Source organism: Eleutherodactylus coqui, chromosome 8, assembly GCF_035609145.1.
Source record: "Eleutherodactylus coqui strain aEleCoq1 chromosome 8, aEleCoq1.hap1, whole genome shotgun sequence".
Classification (NCBI taxonomy): Eukaryota; Metazoa; Chordata; class Amphibia; order Anura; family Eleutherodactylidae; genus Eleutherodactylus; species Eleutherodactylus coqui.
Window position 1 is genome coordinate 148,201,504 of NC_089844.1, and position 14,944 is coordinate 148,216,447.

Below are 14,944 nucleotides of genomic sequence, written 5' to 3' on the forward strand. Positions count from 1 at the left end.
GCTGACCACTGAACCCATGGCTTTAACAGGCATTTAGAGGTTACGGGCGTGAGGTGGGTCTCCTGTAGGCACAACACATGTGGTCGCCAGGAGCGTATTAAGGAGTTTATTATGACTCGCTTCCTGGGGGATCCCATGCCTCTGACGTTCCAGGACACAAAAGTTATCTCAGCCATCGGCAAGGATGGTTTAATTGGGCCCGGATAAAATTGTCTATGTCATTCTGTCCGCTAGGAGACCCCCCACCACGCCCTACTACATCTCCATTACTTGCTATGCAATCGCACTTCAGTACATTTATAGAAAAAACATTAAACATCTGATGCATACACTCTAGAAACATTATGGTAGCGTACTACCAACTTATAACTCGTAACTGGACAGGTTTTGAATACTGACTATAACCTCGTTGCGTTAGTATTCGTGGCTAATTTTAACTCGGGGTAACCAACTTAGCATAGCTTCATCGTCGCTATACTTGTGGTTTTGTTTGATTATTGGCACAGTGGTGTAAACCGACCATGTCATATTATGTTTTAGTTAGATGGACTCCCTTCCGGGGAAGCGGAAGGAAACAAGAAAATTTGGGGGGAGGGGGGGGGGGGGGGAGAGGTGAACACGGGGCGGTTATTGCCAGGGGTAACCTGGGGGGGGGGGGGTGTTTCCCCCCCCCAGGCTAGCCGCCGGCAGCACAATTAGGCGGCCCCAATGGGCCCTTTATATTTGGTATGAAAGTCCCATCACCTAGAGGAGGACAAAAATAATGGTTAGGTTTTGGTATACGTTACAGTCTTTCTGGCCGTCGTCTGGTGGTCAGCCATTCTTCTGCCTCGGATGGTGTAGAGAAGAAACGGGTGCGGTTTCCGTCAATCACTCGTAGTCGCGCTGGATACACCATAGAGTACGGGAGCTGCAGATCTCTAAGTTGCCTTTTAATGTTGAAGAACGAGGCTCTTTGCTTCTGGAGGTCTGCCGAGAAGTCCGGAAAGATGGACACTGTGGCGTTATCGTGGCGTAGGGGTCCTCCTTTTCTGGCAGCTTGCAGAATAATATCCCTGTCACGGGAGTTGAGTAACTTTGCTAGTAGAGGTCTGGGTGGGGCACCGGGTATGGGTGGCTTCATTGGCACACGGTGAGCCCGTTCGATGACAAAGACCTACGATAGTTCTGCGTTAGGGAGAAGTTCGCGGAGCCATTTCTCTAAGAATTCTTCCGGTCTTTGTCCCTCGGTTCTTTCTGGCAGGCCGACTATGCGCAAATTATTGCGTCGTGAACGATTTTCGAGGTCGTCCGCTTTTTGTCTCCAATAGTCGGCTTTCTGCGTAAGATCTCTTATCGCGGCTGACATTGGGGAGACGGTGTCGTCTAGCGTAGATATTCTATCCTCCGTAGTTGTGACTCTTTCTCTCAGATTTTGAAGGTCTTGTCTAAGAAGACTGACATCCATTTTAACTTCATCAATTTTACTGGTGAGAGTAGTCGTGGATGTCTGGATTGCTGTCAGTAGCTGGTCGGATAGTTGTAGGGTTTGAACTGTCCCTTCTGTTAGGTTTGGGTTAGTGTTCTTTGTCAGAGGGGGTGAGCCCCCCGGGGCCGGCGGCGTGGAATCAGAGCTTATATCCCTGTGATTTTCGTTTCTGACAAATGCCTTTAATTTATCTGCTGCAGCGTTCTGCCTGGTAGGCCCCATGCTGTTCTGTCAGAGGTATTTAGCGGCGTATGCGGTTGCTTGCCTGTGTTTTATAGTGCTGGGTTCGCCAATATACTCGGTGCAGGGCTTATGTACGTGGTGTTTGCCCTAGTCTCTGTTATCAGCAGTGGTGGTCTTCTGCAGGCTTCACACTCTTTTTTCCCCTTTGTTTGGGGGGTGTTCTGTGGTTGTTTCTTTGGCCTTTTCTCTATGTATTGTGGGGGAGGGGGGTCCCACTCTCTAGCGTCTTGTTTATATAGGGTACAGTAGCTGCTGCTCCTTTTCTCCCCTTCCCCCCCAGTGCACTTAACTGGTTACTGCTGCTGGCGCTGCTTTTCTCCTCCAGGTAGGGGATCTCCGTGCGGCCTCTTCTCCTGGCCTCTCCCCGCCAGCTCAGCCCACTAGATGGTGGTTGTGCCAGCCGCAGCAGTGCGGGTCCCCCGCTTACATTGCCATGGCTGCCGGTGCCCTGGCTGTTGCGCTCGATCTCCCTCTTTATACCAGTAGAGGCGCGCCGGGCCCAAGTTATTGCCGGCTGGCTGGGTCTGCCCCGCAAGATGGCGGCGGTAGCTGCGGCACCACGTGTCCACCCTCCAGGCCTCTCCTGTCTGGGGGGTGCTTTATAAATGCCTCGGTGCTCCGCGGCGCCGCCGGTCGTCTCGGCTTCCCGCCTCTCTCTGTGCGGCCTCTCTATGCGGCCTTTCACTGCTAGGCCCGCCTGCCCCGTCCTCAGGATGGCGGCTGTGTCAGTCGCGGCGCTGCAAGTCTGTCGCCGGCGTCGCTATGGCTGCCGGCGCCACAGACACCTCACCCAGCGCTCGATCCTTCTCCTCTCTATGCCGGTAAGGGGGGGGCTATAGGCTCAGACAGTCGCTCGCCGGTCGGGAGTCTTCTCCACAAAATGGCGGCCGCGGCTTCCTGTGCTCACCTTCCGGGTTTTCTTGCTGCGGCACCGGGCAGGTGCTACAGCGCTTCGCGGCCCCACCGGTGGTCCAGGCTTCCCGTTCCTCGCCCTCCGCTGTGTGCAGCGCTGGATCAGGAGTCCGCCAGTCGGCTGATGTCACGAGCTCTGTAATGGCGGCGCTCCCAGCTTCACAGGTCTCCTCCTAGCTTCGGCGTTGCTGCGTCTTGTCCGTCAGGGGTAAGTGTCTTGAGGTCCAGTCTCTTCCCCCTCTCCTCCGGTGGTGTTGTGTCAGGGTTGGGAGTCCTCAGGATCAATTCAGGATTGCCGGTTGGTCGGTTAGAGCAGGAGCCCTTCTTACATGCGGCCGGTCAGGTCGGCTGTTTGGCCACGCCCCCCCCCCTCGTTCAGGAGCTTTAACGCCACCGATGGTAGCATATATATCGAACGACCGTGAAAACGGCGGCCAATATACGCTCGTGGGAAATAAGCCTAAGGGACATTCATAGAAGATTATACGCCAATTTATCACATAAAAGTGGCAGATTTTTGCACAAGTGGAAATCTGTGCAAAAATATACGACTTTCTGGCTTTCTATGTCACCATCTGCCAATTTTTTATTTTTTTAACAGGGCGTGGCTTGTCAGGAAGGGGCGTGGCTAGCACAGACAGACATTTATGCATAATTTACGCCTATACCAGAAATGAGCACCAGATCCGACTTGGCATACATTTCTGATTAGGCGCATGGAGGAGCCGAGATGTGCCTAATATATGAAGAGTTGTGCTCCTACTCATGCATTAGGTGCATCATGCCCCGGCGGAAATACTGAGACCAGAATTTGAAATACGGGTCTTAATAAATTTTCCTGCGTTGAAGCTTGAAATAGAAATAAAGCAGGAGATTCCTGTTAGCAGCTTTGGGTATGACTGGAGTAGAGATGTGATAAAGCATATTATATATGATATTATATCCACCGGTGAGGACACTATGGGTTCCTCTGCTGACCTGTGACAGGCGGGTCGGGCTCGGGTGCTGCTAATGCACTGCTCAGGTCCGAGCGGGTTGCTTTTCGCTGAAGCTTTGGGGGAGGCCTTCATCAGTACGGCTTCCTTCCAGCTTTCTTCTATGGTTTTCTCTTCCGCTTTCTCCTCAGGGGGCGATGCTGCTCGGTCAATCAGCTGCAGACAATAGGAGCAGAATCAGCCACAATCATGTGCAGAGTCAGCTTTACAGCAATGGCTCACTTAAAGGGGCCGTTACCCAAATATATTTATATTTTTAATTAGACAGGGACAAATTTGGATTCCCCTTTAACAGGGTCTTCCCCATTAATGACATTCTTCACTTCCCGATAGGCAATATATGTTTGATCCCGGGGGTCCAACTGCTGGGATTCCCAGCCATCCTGAGACTAGCTCATCTGAATGCCCCCTATGAATACAGAAGCAGTGCGTATGCTGAACCGCTCCCCCGTTCCCTTGTACTGTGGGATGAATGGTGATCAATGTGCTTGGCAATCTCTTTCTGTCCCATTGAAGTACATGCATGATCACTACTCATTCACATCACTACTACATTCATGTGTGCCAGTCTCAGAATCACTGAGGGTCCCAACAATCAAGACATTTATCCCCTATTGTGTAAATGGGGAATAAATGTCTTTAGCGGTAGAACCCCTTTAAGCATAATTTTACACTTACATATAATGCCTGAGTTATATCATGTCTTATACTCCAGTCACACATAAAGCTGCATCCAAAACACAGCTGACTGGCACTAGGAATCTGCCAACATTGTGCTGATAGACGCACCCCCTTACAGCTCACCTACGATCATGGTGTGTGGCACAATTGTTTAGTGACAGCCGCTGAAGCTATATGGGCGCCTTTAGGGTTGGGCTAAGTCTACTAAACAGCGCCCCTCAGTGATATGGGGTGTTGGGTTCCCATTTATATCAGAACATCTGATAAATGGCTGTAAAATATGGACAGTAGGTAATTCTTACCCGTTTTACTGCCAATGTGGCGATGCCCAGCATTGCTGCTCCGCCGACACCGAGCACCAGCCTGGCATTGGCCAGTAAGAAATCCACCATGGTGCCGATGCCATCGTCTGACTTCTTGCCTTTTTTCGAAAGCTGCATTTCAGCCATGATAACACTGCAGAGGAGGAAAGAGCAGATTACGCGTCACATCTAGATTCTTATACCTGGGGTACATCAGCTGAGCCGATGATGTCATCAGTTTGCATTGACCCACTTCCTAAATAATGGCGCATGGGAAATACAAGCTATACGTCACAACTGTGGAGTAAAATAGTGACACATGATGGCGCATGCCACCATTACAAATTAAAGGGGTTATCCCAAAATCTGACCAGGATAGTGGATAACATCACATTGAATGCAGCAACGGGCAAACTTGCACCGCCGCTGCTCCATTCACTGTAATAGAGCTGATGGAAATTACCAAGCGCTTGTACGCAACTGTCTCAGACAGTCAAGGGACCTCCGTTCTCAGGATTGGTAGAAGTCTCAGCGGGGAGACCTCCAACGATCATAAAGTCATTCCCCATACTGTGGACAAGGATAACCCCTTTAATTTTTAACTTTTTGCCCTTCTTTCGCTACTTTTCCAAAAGTAGTGAGAAAAGGGTGTAGGATTTAGCAGGAGGGACACAGTCCAATACATTATGATGGTCTAAATTATAGCTCAGGTCTGTGCCAACTCATAACTGGCACACATCTGCATTTTTGGCGCAGGGCCAAAATTGCACTAACTTTGATCATCTGCATAAAGGCCATTTAAATGTGTGTAGATCCAACTCTTTCTAGTGGCCCAAGTAAAAGGGCCTTTAGATATTAAAGTCCGCCGCTGCGAGGAACGTTGGGAGAAGGTCAATATAGCCAACACTGCGGTTGCCAATTGTCTTCCGGCTTTCCCAGAATCCTGAATGGAAATCTACCCACTTATAACAAGGGATCTGGGAATAGCGGACACATTACTGTAGTACTGGGCAAAGGTGCTTAACGGGAGTCCGGAAAAACTAGGCAACGACTCACACAACAATGACCAGGATCTACATCAATGACCTTTAAAAGGGCTATTCTGGGCATTTAACCCCTTTTAGTACTGATGACCTATCCTCCAGGGTCGGAGCAAGAAGTGTAACACAAGGCTTTGCTTCCAGTGAAGTCAATGGGAACTATACCCTCTATAGCACTTGAGGCTCCGCTGCAGTTAATGCAGGGCTGAGATCAGGTGACTGACAGAGGTCCCAAGTGGTGGACCCCCAAGATCAACTACAGATGAATTATCATCAGTACTTAAAGGGGTTAAATGCCCAGAATGCGCTTTTAACCTGCAGCTCCCCAGCTGCTGCAAGACTACAATAGCTCCCATGCCTTGTCAGTCTGTGGCTGCCAGGGCATGCTGGGAGTTGTAGTTTAGCAGCAGTTAGCCCGATTTTGCAGATCGCTGCTCTAAAGACTGTTTTATCGTTGTTCTATAAAATCCAACATGCAGGAAGCGATGCGGTGATCGCTGTGACTCAGACAGATCTGTACCCGGCCCGCAGCCGTGTTTACACTAGAAATAGGAGCGTCATTACATGTATCAGTCAGAGAGGGCAGTGCGATTAGTCCATGAGCCACCGACACAGGTGTAATAAATAGTTACTGCGCCCTCTGGCAACTTGGACCAACTTGTCAAATTATAGGGGCTTCCTGCTTAAAGGGAAACCATCATCAAGAATGTGCCTATTAAACTATATCAGTGGCGCACGGGGTTGGCAGAACCTCTCCTACGCAGATATGACGGGTTTATTACACCTTTTTAAACGTTTCCCATGGAAATTAGCTGATAAGAGTCAGATCTTAGCTGAAAGAAGCCACGGAGCTACGATGCCTCCGCGAGTGATGGACGACTCCCGATCCTGCGTGTATTAGGCCTCATTCGCACGACCGTGTGTCTAACGCTGCAGGGGTCCCGCAGTCCAACACATTGACCCCATTTACCACAGGTCACGCAGCCGTGCACCGCCAAAATCACGGTCGTGTGAATGAACCCTTAATCGAGAATGAGCATTGGAATCTTCCTTCACAGGGGACGGCTCCTTCAGGGGGCATATGTGGGCCATGGAGTTGATGTCGTCAGACGCCGCGCTCTGCTGTGTCCGATGCTATAAAGCTTCCCCCGCTTCCCATTCTCGGATGCGTCTGTTATACAAGTCCCCAAACTGACAGATCCGCGCCGAAAACAAATTTTTTTTTTCCCAGTACGCAAACATGGACAATGTTCAGTATTATATAGTATACTGTATACACCGTAATATATATGGGGCTCCTTAGTGATGACATACGGGATTATAGTATACTGTATACACCGTAATATATATGGGGCTCCTTAGTGATGACATACGGGATTATAGTATACTGTATACACCGTAATATATATGGGGCTCCTTAGTGATGACATACGGGATTATAGTATACTGTATACACCGTAATATATATGGGGCTCCTTAGTGATGACATACGGGATTATAGTATACTGTATACACCCTAATATATACGGGGCTCCTTAGTGATGACATACGGGATTATAGTATACTGTATACACCGTAATATATATGGGGCTCCTTAGTGACGACATACGGGATTATAGTATACTGTATACACGGTAATATATATGGGGCTCCTTAGTGATGACATACGGGATTATAGTATACTGTATACACCGTAATATATATGGGGCTCCTTAGTGACGACATACGGGATTATAGTATACTGTATACACCGTAATATATATGGGGCTCCTTAGTGATGACATACGGGATTATAGTATACTGTATACACCGTAATATATATGGGGCTCCTTAGTGATGGCATACGGGATTATAGTATACTGTATACACCGTAATATATATGGGGCTCCTTAGTGATGACATACGGGATTATAGTATACTGTATACACCGTAATATATATGGGGCTCCTTAGTGATGACATACGGGATTATAGTATACTGTATACACCGTAATATATATGGGGCTCCTTAGTGATGACATACGGGATTATAGTATACTGTATACACCGTAATATACATGGGGCTCCTTAGTGATGACATACGGGATTATAGTATACTGTATACACCGTAATATACATGGGGCTCCTTAGTGATGACATACGGGATTATAGTATACTGTATACACCGTAATATACATGGGGCTCCTTAGTGATGACATACGGGATTATAGTATACTGTATACACCGTAATATACATGGGGCTCCTTAGTGATGACATACGGGATTATAGTATACTGTATACACCGTAATATATATGGGGCTCCTTAGTGACGACATACGGGATTATAGTATACTGTATACACCGTAATGTATATGGGGCTCCTTAGTGATGACATACGGGATTATAGAATACTGTATACACCGTAATATATGTGGGGCTCCTTAGTGACGACATACGGGATTATAGTATACTGTATACACCGTAATATATATGGGGCTCCTTAGTGATGACATACGGGATTATAGTATACTGTATACACCGTAATATATATGGGGCTCCTTAGTGACGACATATGCGATTATAGTATACTGTATACACCGTAATATATATGGGGCTCCTTAGTGATGACATACGGGATTATAGTATACTGTATACACCGTAATATATATGGGGCTCCTTAGTGATGACATACGGGATTATAGTATACTGTATACACCGTAATATACATGGGGCTCCTTAGTGATGACATACGGGATTATAGTATACTGTATACACCGTAATATACATGGGGCTCCTTAGTGATGACATACGGGATTATAGTATACTGTATACACCGTAATATACATGGGGCTCCTTAGTGATGACATACGGGATTATAGTATACTGTATACACCGTAATATACATGGGGCTCCTTAGTGATGACATACGGGATTATAGTATACTGTATACACCGTAATATATATGGGGCTCCTTAGTGACGACATACGGGATTATAGTATACTGTATACACCGTAATATATATGGGGCTCCTTAGTGATGACATACGGGATTATAGTATACTGTACACACCGTAATATATATGGGGCTCCTTAGTGATGACATACGGGATTATAGTATACTGTATACACCCTAATATATATGGGGCTCCTTAGTGATGACATACGGGATTATAGTATACTGTATACACCGTAATATATATGGGGCTCCTTAGTGATGACATACGGGATTATAGTATACTGTATACACCGTAATATATATGGGGCTCCTTAGTGACGACATATGGGATTATAGTATACTGTATACACCGTAATATACATGGGGCTCCTTAGTGACGACATACGGGATTATAGTATACTGTATACACCGTAATATATATGGGGCTCCTTAGTGACGACATACGGGATTATAGTATACTGTATACACCGTAATATACATGGGGCTCCTTAGTGACGACATACGGGATTATAGTATACTGTATACACCGTAATATATATGGGGCTCCTTAGTGACGACATACGGGATTATAGTATACTGTATACACCGTAATATATATGGGGCTCCTTAGTGACGACATACGGGATTATAGTATACTGTATACACCGTAATATATATGGGGCTCCTTAGTGACGACATACGGGATTATAGTATACTGTATACACCGTAATATATATGGGGCTCCTTAGTGACGACATACGGGATTATAGTATACTGTATACACCGTAATGTATATGGGGCTCCTTAGTGATGACATACGGGATTATAGAATACTGTATACACCGTAATGTATGTGGGGCTCCTTAGTGACGACATACGGGATTATAGTATACTGTATACACCGTAATATATATGGGGCTCCTTAGTGACGACATACGGGATTATAGTATACTGTATACACCGTAATATATATGGGGCTCCTTAGTGACGACATACGGGATTATAGTATACTGTATACACCGTAATATATATGGGGCTCCTTAGTGACGACATACGGGATTATAGTATACTGTATACACCATAATATATATGGGGCTCCTAGTGACGACATACGGGATTGTAGTATACTGTATACACCGTAATATATATGAGGCTCCTTAGTGATGACATACGGGATTATAGTATACTGTATACACCGTAATATATATGGGGCTCCTAGTGATGACATACGGGATTATAGTATACTGTATACACCGTAATATATATGGGGCTCCTTAGTGATGACATACGGGATTATAGTATACTGTATACACCGTAATATATATGGGGCTCCTTAGTGACGACATACGGGATTATAGTATACTGTATACACCGTAATATATATGGGGCTCCTTAGTGATGACATACGGGATTATAGTATACTGTATACACCGTAATATATATGGGGCTCCTTAGTGATGACATACGGGATTATAGTATACTGTATACACCGTAATATATATGGGGCTCCTTAGTGACGACATACGGGATTATAGTATACTGTATACACCGTAATATCTATGGGGCTCCTTAGTGATGACATACGGGATTATAGTATACTGTATACACCGTAATATCTATGGGGCTCCTTAGTGATGACATACGGGATTATAGTATACTGTATACACCGTAATATCTATGGGGCTCCTTAGTGATGACATACGGGATTATAGTATACTGTATACACCGTAATATCTATGGGGCTCCTTAGTGATGACATACGGGATTATAGTATACTGTATACGCCGTAATATATATGGGGCTCCTTAGTGATGACATACGGGATTATAGTATACTGTATACACCGTAATATATATGGGGCTCCTTAGTGATGACATACGGGATTATAGTATACTGTATACACCGTAATATATATGGGGCTCCTTAGTGATGACATACGGGATTATAGTATACTGTATACACCGTAATATATATGGGGCTCCTTAGTGATGACATACGGGATTATAGTATACTGTATACACCGTAATATATATGGGGCTCCTTAGTGATGACATACGGGATGGCGATTTACAGGCCCATGTGCAGGGTGGTGGCACTAGGCGGCAGGGCTCGATCATTGTATGATGGGCATCTTTAAAGCGTTGGGCCTGCAGTACAATGTAATGCTCATTACAATAATAGCCGTTAATGAGGAAAACACGCATTCTGGCGCAATCAGGAGGCGTTTGAAAAAACAGTTGGCGCTATCAAGGCTGTGCGTCAGCGTGATAAGTGGGGAGTAGAACTTAAGGCGACCCGTCATCCTCCTGCACCATTATATACATACAGGCACACAGGCGCACACCACTATACACACAGAGGCACACACCATTATAACACACAGAGGCACACACCATTATAACACACACAGAGGCACACACCATTATAACACACAGAGGCGCACACCATTATAACACACAGAGGCCCACACCATTATAACACACAGAGGCGCACACCATTATAACACACAGAGGCCCACACCGTTATAACACACAGAGGCGCACACCATTATAACACACAGAGGCCCACACCGTTATAACACACAGAGGCGCACACCATTATAACACACAGAGGCGCACACCATTATAACACACAGAGGCGCACACCATTATACCACACAGAGGCGCACACCATTATACCACACAGAGGCGCACACCATTATACCACACAGAGGCGCACACCATTATAACACACAGAGGCCCACACCATTATAACACACAGAGGGGCACACCATTATAACACACAGAGGCGCACACCATTATAACACACAGAGGCGCACACCATTATAACACACACAGAGGCACACACCATTATACCACACAGAGGCCCACACCATTATAACACACAGAGGCGCACACCATTATAACACACAGAGGCCCACACCATTATAACACACAGAGGCGCACACCGTTATAACACACAGAGGCCCACACCATTATAACACACAGAGGCCCACACCATTATAACACACACAGAGGCCCACACCATTATAACACACAGAGGTGCACACCATTATAACACACAGAGGCCCACACCATTATAACACACAGAGGCGCACACCATTATAACACACAGAGGCCCACACCATTATAACACACAGAGGCGCACACCATTATAACACACAGAGGCGCACACCATTATAACACACACAGAGGCGCACACCATTATAACACACAGAGGCCCACACCATTATAACACACAGAGGCCCACACCATTATAACACACAGAGGCGCACACCATTATAACACACAGAGGCGCACACCATTATAACACACAGAGGCGCACACCATTATAACACACACAGAGGCGCACACCATTATAACACACAGAGGCCCACACCATTATAACACACAGAGGCCCACACCATTATAACACACAGAGGCGCACACCATTATAACACACAGAGGCGCACACCATTATAACACACAGAGGCGCACACCATTATAACACACAGAGGCGCACACCATTATAACACACAGAGGCCCACACCATTATAACACACAGAGGCACACACCATTATAACACATAGAGGCACACACCGTTATAACACAGAGGCCCACACCGTAATAACACACAGAGGCCCACACCATTATAACACACAGAGGCACACACCATTATAACACACACAGAGGCGCACACCATTATAACACACAGAGGCGCACACCATTATAACACACAGAGGCACACACCATTATAACACACAGAGGCGCACACCATTATAACACACAGAGGCGCACACCATTATAACACACAGAGGCACACACCATTATAACACACAGAGGCGCACACCATTATAACACACACAGAGGCACACACCATTATAACACACACAGAGGCACACACCATTATAACACACAGAGGCCCACACCATTATAACACACAGAGGCCCACACCATTATAACACACAGAGGCACACACCATTATAACACACACCATTATAACACACAGAGGCGCACACCATTATAACACACAGAGGCGCACACCATTATAACACACAGAGGCACACACCATTATAACACACAGAGGCACACACCATTATAACACACAGAGGCGCACCCCATTATAACACACAGAGGCCCACACCATTATACACACAGAGGGGCGCACACCATTATAACACACAGAGGCCCACACCATTATAACACACAGAGGCCCACACCATTATAACACACAGAGGCGCACACCATTATAACACACAGAGGCGCACACCATTATAACACACAGAGGCGCACACCATTATAACACACAGAGGCACACACCATTATAACACACAGAGGCCCACACCATTATAACACACAGAGGCGCACACCATTATAACACACAGAGGCACACACCATTATAAGACACAGAGGCGCACACCATTATAACACACAGAGGCGCACACCATTATAACACACAGAGGCCCACACCATTATAACACACAGAGGCACACACCATTATAACACACAGAGGCGCACACCATTATAACACACAGAGGCACACACCATTATACACACAGAGGCCCACACCATTATAACACACAGAGGCGCACACCATTATACACACAGAGGCGCACACCATTATAACACACAGAGGCCCACACCATTATAACACACAGAGGCGCACACCATTATAACACACAGAGGCCCACACCATTATAACACACAGAGGCCCACACCATTATAACACACAGAGGCCCACACCATTATAACACACAGAGGCGCACACCATTATAACACACAGAGGCACACACCATTATAACACACAGAGGCCCACACCATTATAACACATACAGGCACACACCATTATACCACACAGAGGCGCACACCATTATAACACACAGAGGCGCACACCATTATAACACACAGAGGCGCACACCATTATAACACACAGAGGCGCACACCATTATAACACACAGAGGCCCACACCATTATAACACACAGAGGCGCACACCATTATAACACATAGAGGCCCACACCATTATAACACACAGAGGCCCACACCATTATAACACACAGAGGCGCACACCATTATAACACACACAGAGGCGCACACCATTATAACACACAGAGGCACACACCATTATAACACACAGAGGCACACACCATTATAACACACAGAGGCGCACACCATTATACACACAGAGGCGCACACCATTATACACACAGAGGCCCACACCATTATAACACACAGAGGCCCACACCATTATAACACACAGAGGCCCACACCATTATAACACACAGAGGCCCACACCATTATACACACAGAGGCGCACACACACCATTATAACACACAGAGGCGCACACCATTATAACACACAGAGGCGCACACCATTATAACACACAGAGGCGCACACCATTATAACACACAGAGGCGCACACCATTATAACACACAGAGGCGCACACCATTATAACACACAGAGGCGCACACCATTATAACACACAGAGGCGCACACCATTATAACACACAGAGGCGCACACCATTATAACACACAGAGGCCCACACCATTATAACACACAGAGGCCCACACCATTATAACACACAGAGGCCCACACCATTATAACACACAGAGGCCCACACCATTATAACACACAGAGGCCCACACCATTATAACACACAGAGGCCCACACCATTATAACACACAGAGGCGCACACCATTATAACACACAGAGGCGCACACCATTATAACACACAGAGGCCCACACCATTATAACACACAGAGGCCCACACCATTATAACACACAGAGGCGCACACCATTATAACACACAGAGGCACACAGCATTATAACACACACAGAGGCCCACACCATTATAACACACACAGAGGCCCACACCATTATAACACACACAGAGGCACACACCATTATAACACACAGAGGCACACACCATTATACACACAGAGGCCCACACCATTATAACACACAGAGGCGCACACCATTATAACACACAGAGGCCCACACCATTATAACACACAGAGGCGCACACCATTATAACACACAGAGGCACACACCATTATAACACACAGAGGCACACCCCATTATACACACAGAGGCACACCCCATTATACACACAGAGGCCCACCCCATTATACACACAGAGGCCCACACCATTATAACACACACAGAGGCCCACACCATTATAACACACACAGAGGCCCACACCATTATAACACACACAGAGGCACACACCATTATAACACACAGAGGCCCACACCATTATAACACACACAGAGGCACACACCATTATAACACACAGAGGCACACACCATTATAACACACACCATTATAACACACACCATTATAACACACACCATTATAACACACACCATTATAACACACACCATTATACACACAGAGGCGCACACCATTAT

The 14,944-nt window shown here is 46.5% G+C and overlaps 1 long non-coding RNA gene and 1 pseudogene across 1 annotated transcript in view; one reads left to right on the forward strand and one right to left on the reverse strand.

The window, feature by feature from the left end:
• Positions 1-4,781, reverse strand: part of LOC136576981 (mitochondrial dynamics protein MID49-like) — a 104,047-nt pseudogene extending 99,266 nt beyond the window's left edge.
• LOC136576984 (uncharacterized) overlaps positions 1-14,944 on the forward strand; it is a 248,318-nt gene that overhangs the window by 119,441 nt on the left and 113,933 nt on the right. The gene's annotated exons all lie outside the window — the stretch shown is intronic.